A 6,434-nucleotide genomic window follows, 5' to 3' on the forward strand; every position below is an offset into this window, starting at 1 on the left:
GGTTAAACAGATTTTTTTCGGGTTTAAATATTTAACCTGAACCTAACCCATTTAATAAACAGATCAGGTCGGGTTGACCCATTTAATTAATTGGGTCAAAAATCTAAACCCAAACCCGCTAATTTCGAGTCGGTTTCAAATCAGGTTAGCAGGTCGGGTCAGCTTTTGCCAGCCCTAATAGGCAAATCAATTTATTTCAATTAGTTTATATATATATATATATATATATATATATATATATATATATATATATATATATATATATATATATATATATATATATATATATATATATATATATATATATATACATATATATATATATATATATACATATATATATATATATATACATATATATATATATATACATATATATATATATATACATATATATATATATATATATATTCTGTATGCAATCTCTTCTATATAGAACTTGTGTTCTTCCTTTTTCTGTATTATTAGAAAACTGAAATTGGACTTAATTTGCTAAAATTAGGTGAAAATTTGATTCGGATTTATAATAGTTCGATTTACAATCCGTTCGAGTTTGTATCAGTTCGGGTTAAAAACAGTTCGATTAATAATCGATCGGGTTTATATCAGTTCGGGTTAAAAACAGTTCGATCTTAATCGGTTTTAGTCAGGTTACATTCGGTTACGTGCATAATTCGGGTCGGATTTGACTCGGGTCGATCATTGTTCAGTTCGGGTAACATCGGTTAAGGTTTATATGTCGGTTATAAAATTCGGTTGCAGTTCGAGTTCGATTTTGCCCTTTTCGGTTATCAAACAGTTCGAGTGAAGTATCGGTTCGGGTAATTGCGGTTCGGTAAACCTAAAAAACTTACCCTTTTTCGGGTCGGATAATTTTCGATTCCGGGTCGGACTTTCGAGTCGGGTTTTTTTTGAACAGCTCTAGTCATTATTAAGATACCATTCTTAATCCTGATAGAAGTACGTTACTGCCACTTATACAATTCGGTAATCTTAACACTTAAGTAAGTTCATTTGGTTAATACTCATAACCGCACCATGCATCATAGCATCAACACTAATCAAGTTTATCACTTATCAACAAGCGCAAGAATATACCACCTGATATATATAAGGGTCTGGTTAGGTGAGGACCGTAGTCCTAAACCCTAACTATGGTGGGAGTTGTTACCCCTCCAATAAAACTATGCTCGAGCTCACCAAGATAGGTATCGAACCCCCTGTATTACATCACATTTTACGTGTCGGCCAACTCGGATGCCGGGATTTTTCATGCATGTCCATAGTTCGACATTACCTTACTATTAGTCATTCAATCAAAATTGATTCACACAAGTACATCACATTTTTATTACTACAATTTGACTTTGATCAAGTTAGGTGATAACCACTTTTATTTAATAAAATTCTTAATCAAACTGTTTTTAACCCGAACTGATACAAACCCGAACCGATTGTAAATCGAACTGTTATAAATCCGAATCGAATTTTCACCTAATTTTAGCAAATTAAGTCCAATTTCAGTTTTCTGATAATACGGAAAAAGGAAGAACACAAGTTCTATATAGAAGAGATTGCATACAGAATATATATATATATATATATATATATATATATATATATATATATATATATATATATATATATATATATATATATATATATATATATATATATATATATATATATATATATATATATATATATATATATATATATATATATATATATATATATATATATATATATATATATATATATATATATATATATATATAAACTAATTGAAATAAATTGATTTGCCTATTAGGGCTGGCAAAAGCTGACCCGACCTGCTAACCTGATTTGAAACCGACTCGAAATTAGCGGGTTTGGGTTTAGATTTTTGACCCAATTAATTAAATGGGTCAACCCGACCTGATCTGTTTATTAAATGGGTTAGGTTCAGGTTGAATATTTAAACCCGAAAAAAACCTGTTTAACCCATTTATTAAATTTAAGACGGATCAACATTTGCCAAATACTTCGTAAAACTAAGATAATACCAATTACCATGTATTGACGGATTTGTCGGCTGAAGATGACTTTCAATAAGAAAGAAAGTTGTCCCACATCGGCTAAGGGATTTGTCAGCTGAACATGACTTTCAATAACAAAGGAAGTTGTCCTACATCGGCTATGAAAGATACTAATAAAAGAAAAATCCTTTAAATCACTTCCACAGATCTCATACCAACTTACGCAGCCACGCCGTGAGCACAAAGCGAACTATTCTTTCGCCGTTTACTAAAGAATACCGTGTGCTCGCTGCATTAAGTGGCATACGTTTATTTTTGGAGGAAGCCTTTAATTAAGGTTAAATGGGTCAAATGACCTGAAATATATGAATTTAATGACCTAAAAAAAAAGTAGGTTAAATGGGTCATTAGCAGGTTGATCCGATCTGCTACAGATCAAGTCGGGGTTCCAATTTTTGACCCATTAGTTAAATGGGTCAGGTTCAGGTTAAGGGTTTATTGACCCATTTATATATGATCCGAACCTGAAAATGACCCAACCCGACCTGTTTGACACCCCTATCTGCTATATCTGATAAAACAATCGGTAGTTATTTTTTGTAAGTAAATGAGCATACATCAATTAAAAACCTGACTATTAACTTATTTCGATATTGACCCGATCAATAGTTATCCGTAACCGATAACTACTCGAAAAATAAAGCTCGAACCCGATCTGTACTCGAAAAAACCGAACCAATTAGTAATCGATGACAACCCGAGACCGATTGACACTCGACACGAACTTCAACCGACACCTAACTGATGCTAACCCGATAGCTTGAATAACCGATCTCTAACCGAACCGTGACTAACCGACTCGACCTGAGTGTGACCCGTTGTAACACACAGCCGAAAAATAACCGATCCAAAATGCAACCGAACCGAATAACACCCGTCCGAAACCGACCCGATCAACCGAATGAACACCTCTAATTACGGGTTAGGTACTCAACCCACCTTAATCGGGTCGGATCATAGGCCATAAAATAAATTAATACGAGTACCGGCCGATTCGTTATATTAGATTTTTTTTTGAATAATAATTTATTTGTACGCCAAGGGCTGTTAGGCTAACCGATTAATAAGTAATGCTAAACTAATAATACTCCATTAAATAATAAGATAAAAGAAAATTAGTCAGTAACTCACAAGTGCTACCAATTACAACTATATTAAAGATTAAGAATCTAAAGTCAATAACTAATGTCATGAAGACTTGAAAAATGTAACTTTAATAAAAAGGTCAGTAACTAATATCATAATAAAGACTTGAAGGTACCAAAGAGTTGAGTCGATGGTTAGCTGTGTTGATGATTATCCATAATCACGCAAGAAAGCTAAGATTAAAAAGCTCGAGACCAGAAAATAAAAAAATTGAAAAAACCGAAAGTGAGGAACAAACGGGGTACCCGGTGTCCCGACCCAACTTATTCGGGTACCCCAAATCCGAGTACTTATATTGATTAGGCCGAAACACGGGCCATTAAAAAATGTACCCGAAATGTCGGATACCCGCTAATGAACACCTCTAATCGCAAGGGAGGAAGGAATGACTTTTGAAATTCACACTTCAAGGTAACATTCAAAAGTACATGGTAATGGTCAAACTAACATTTTTGTATGTTTAAGGCGAAAATTTAAATGCAAAAGTTGGATGCTACCTTGTAGAAAATTCTTAAAAAAGTACTACCAGTAGCGTTTCATAAAATATGGATGCTACCATGTGAAATTTCCTAAGAAAAAATGAGCAGCACAATTGTAGAATGAAGCTTGAAAATCACAAACTTGATTGTTTTTATCACGGTATAGTCTATTGACCTATGTTGATTCGGCTTGAAAACTTTTGCTCAAAGTAATGCCATACTCATCCTAAATTAAAGAATCTGTTACCTATGATCTGTTGTAATTATTATTGCCACTTTACTTGTTTCTATGATCAAGTTGTTGATTGCACTTGAACTCTCACTAATTATGTTTGACTCTCCCTAATTATACTTGACCTAATCAAATCACCTATTCCCCACCTAAACCAACCCCTTTCCCTCTATGCAGAAGTGGCACGTCCTTTTTCTCCAGGTCTTCTTTTCTCATCCCCTCTATTTCTCCCTCTCATTATAATTAACTTAATTAACTTTAAGTGATTAGTTATAATCTTAATTATATTAGTAATTATTTCATAGCCATTCTTACTAATTTCTTTACTTTTAAAAAATCATCAGAAAATATAAAGTGAAAGAAGGAATTGTTCAAATTAATTGGCACGATACAAAACCAGTTCTAACCCTAGATTTTCATCCTCATTCTGGACTTCTCGCCACAGGTGGCGCTGATTTTGACATCAAGGTTAACCTTCTTTTTCTCTCTTTTCTTCTTTCATTTGTGTTTGATTGTCCATTATTTTTAATTTCTTATTCACAATATCAATTATTGCTCGAGTTTTCTAGTTTTGCGATTGTATACATGTATGTTTAATTTTAGTATTCGTGTGATGAAGTGCAGTGTTATTGTTACCTGATTTTCTTTGATTTTCCAATTTAGATAAATAAGGTATTAATATCTCAATTTTGAAATTAAATAGGTTTAAGGTTCCCGTAAGTGGAGCTTCTAACTATTGAATTTTAGGCCCGATTTCATATGAGTAAAAGTTTAAAATCTGCTGAATTCAGAATCACAATATTAATTAATAGAGTGTATCTCATGTCTCGAGAATTTAACCATCATATTAGCCTTTTGTTTGTGTTGGTTCACAATATGATATTAGAAGTCAATGTGACAAAAGAGTTTGAATCTCATGCACTCTTCAATATATTTGGATTATTTAGAACCATCAGTTTAAACTTTTGGTTGATTTGGTTCTTTGACATTAATGTAATTTATAAGTCCTAGAAATTTGGGTAAGTGATATAATTTTGATTAAGTGATATAATTAACAATATATGACGTTTTGTGTTAATTAATGAATAATTTTTTCTTCCTTTTGTGTTAATTAATATATAACGTTTTGGGTTAATTAATATTGCATAGTAGTAAGTTCTTTATTAAAAATTTCTAATTTTGCATTTTTCCAAATTCAATTTAGGACTCTAATCATTGATGGTAGAGTAAATAAGATGTTCTAAATCACTTAAATCATCTTGCAATCAACATAAGTTGTATGAACATGTAGAGTTCACCATTAGTTTATTTAAAAAAATTATCAAGGGATGATTTTCGTTGATTACAACCTATGTCATGGTTTTTTTAATCACCAATGACGTTGATGGTTTTTTTTGTTTTTAATCAAAGGTTTTCACTTTCTAAAACAAAATGACCACCATTGACATTGGTCCAAGTGTATCTCACTGGACATGGTTTAAGAAATCGAATGTACATAAATTTACCCTCTTTAAACCAATGGTAACCTAACTTAGGTCATGAGAGGTCTAAGGCCCTATCATTATTCTACAAAGATTATTTTTCTATTGTAAAATTTGTAAACTAATCAATAAAGTTTATTAGTAGAACCATTGTACTTATTAGGCCCTTCAAAAAAATTACGTTTGCCTTTATTTACAAGGATGAGGTTGTTTCTAATTGGCCTTTGATGACGAACATATCTACAACATATTATACTTATGAAGTGTATAATTGGGTATTGTCTTAGTTAGAGAACAAGTACCACTATCCAGAAAAAAAGGTTTTTGAGTTCCATTCTCACATAATCCTCTTCCTTCTCTCATGCTACTCTGTAATCAAAATGAAGTATATATGACACAACATATCATACTACAATTGTCATTGCAATCCAAAATAAATAAATTACATACTTTTCCTCTATTGATGATGAAATAGTTAATGAACTACATGAATTGCCTAGGTTGTCGATTAGACCAAGGATTGAATAGAATTCAATTATAGTAGCAAAGGATGTTGCACCATAATGAAAATTATATCACTTACCCAAATTTCTAGGACTCATAAATTACATTAATGTCAAAGAACCAAATCAACCAAAAGTTTAAACTGATGGTTCTAATTATTTTAGATCAATTGAAGAGTGCATGAGATTCAAACTCTTTTGTCACATTGGCTTTTAATATCATATCGTGAACCAACACAAACAAAAGGCTAATATGGTGGTTGAATTCTCGAGACATGAGATACACTCCATTAATTAATATTAGGATTATGAATTCAGCAGATTTTAAACTTTTACTCATATGAAATCAGGCCTAAAGAATTCAATAGTTAGAAGCTCTACTTACGGAAACCTTAAACCTATATGATTTCAAAATTGAGATATTAATACCTTATTTATCTAAATTGGACAATCAAAGAAAATCAGGTAACAATAACACTGCAGTTCATCACACGAATACTCAAATTAATCATACA

The 6,434-nt window shown here is 31.8% G+C and overlaps 1 non-coding gene across 1 annotated transcript; it reads left to right on the forward strand.

Moving 5' to 3' along the window:
• The first annotated feature begins 2,243 nt into the window (after positions 1-2,243).
• Positions 2,244-2,359, forward strand: LOC130822985 (U5 spliceosomal RNA). The gene has a single exon (XR_009046479.1). It is a non-coding gene; the product is annotated as a U5 spliceosomal RNA (small nuclear RNA).
• The last annotated feature ends 4,075 nt before the right edge of the window (positions 2,360-6,434 follow it).

The sequence above is a fragment of the Amaranthus tricolor genome, chromosome 8 (genome assembly GCF_026212465.1).
Source record: "Amaranthus tricolor cultivar Red isolate AtriRed21 chromosome 8, ASM2621246v1, whole genome shotgun sequence".
In the NCBI taxonomy this organism is placed as follows: domain Eukaryota; kingdom Viridiplantae; phylum Streptophyta; class Magnoliopsida; order Caryophyllales; family Amaranthaceae; genus Amaranthus; species Amaranthus tricolor.